Source organism: Myotis brandtii, unplaced genomic scaffold (genome assembly GCF_000412655.1).
Source record: "Myotis brandtii unplaced genomic scaffold, ASM41265v1 scaffold70, whole genome shotgun sequence".
Lineage (NCBI taxonomy): Eukaryota > Metazoa > Chordata > Mammalia > Chiroptera > Vespertilionidae > Myotis > Myotis brandtii.
In genome coordinates, this window is record NW_005370741.1 from 132,447 (window position 1) to 133,950 (window position 1,504).

A 1,504-nucleotide genomic window follows, 5' to 3' on the forward strand; every position below is an offset into this window, starting at 1 on the left:
CGCAACCCAGGTACATGCCCTTGACCGGAATCGAACCTGGGACCTTTCAGTCTGCAGGCCGACGCTCTATCCACTGAGCCAAACCGGTTTCGGCCCACATTTTTTTTTGTATTCATAAGTTGATGGACATTTGAGTTGTTTCCACTTATTGGCTGTTGTGAATAGTTCTATGAACATTTGTATACAAGCTTTTGTGGAGAAGTATGTTTTCATTTCTCTTGAGTATGTACCTAGGAATGGAGTTGCTGGGTCATATAGTAACTCTGTTTAACCATTTGAGGAACTTGTAGACTGTTTTCCAAAGAGGATGAACCATTCTACATTCCCACCAGCAATGAATGAGGCTTCCAATTTCTCCATAGCCTTGCCAACACGTGCTTTAATCTGTCTTCTTATTGTAGCCCCGCCCCCGCTAGTGAGTATGAATTAGTATCTCATTGTGATATTGATTTGCATTTCCCTAATGGCTAGTGATATTAAGCATCTTTTGATGTGCTTATGGGCCATTTGTATATCTTTGAAGAAATGTCTATTATGATCATTTGTCCATTTTTAATTGGGTTATTTGTCTTTTTATTATTGGTTGTAAGAATTCTTTTTATATTCTGGATACACGTCCCTTATCAAATATATGATTTCCAAATATTTTCTCCCATTCTGTGGGTTGTCTTTTAACTTGCTTGATGTGTATCATTTGAAGCACAACATTTTTAATTTTGATGAAGTCCAACTTATCTAATTTTTCTTTGGTTGCTTGTGCTTTAGGTGTATTATCTAAGAAGCCATTGCTTTATATAAGGTTATGAAGATTTGTGCTTATGTTTTATACTAAGAGTTTAACTTTTACATTTAGATATTTGATCCATATTGAGTTAATTTTTGTGTACGGTGTGATATAGGGCTCCACCTTCATTATTTTTCATTGTAATATCCAGTTGTCCCTGCACCATTTGTTGAAAAACTATTACTTCCCCATTGAATTATCTTGTATGCTTTTTGAAAATTAATTGACCATAAATGTACAGGTTTATTCCTGGACTCTTAATTATATTTCATTGGTCTATCTTTATGTCTGTCCTTATACCAGTACTATACTATGTTACCTTTGTAGTAAGTTTTGAAATTGGGAAGTGTGAGTCCTTCAAGATTATTTGACTATTCTAGGTCCCTTGCATTTTTATATGAACTTTAGGATCAGTTTGTAAATTTTTGCAAAAAAAGCTAACTGACTTTGGATAGGGATTGCGTTGAATCTGTAGATCAATTTGGAGACTGTTGCCATGTTAACAATATTAAGCCTTCTGATCCATGAGTATGAAATGTCTTTCTATTTGTTTAGGTCTTTAAAATGTTCTTTTAATAATCTATATATACAAAAGCCTAAGCGACAGAACAACTGAATGACCGGTTGCAATGATGCACACTGACCACCAGGGGACAGATGCTCAACACAGGAGCTGCCCCCTGGTGGTCAGTGCTCTCCCACAGCCAACCTCCCTCGACC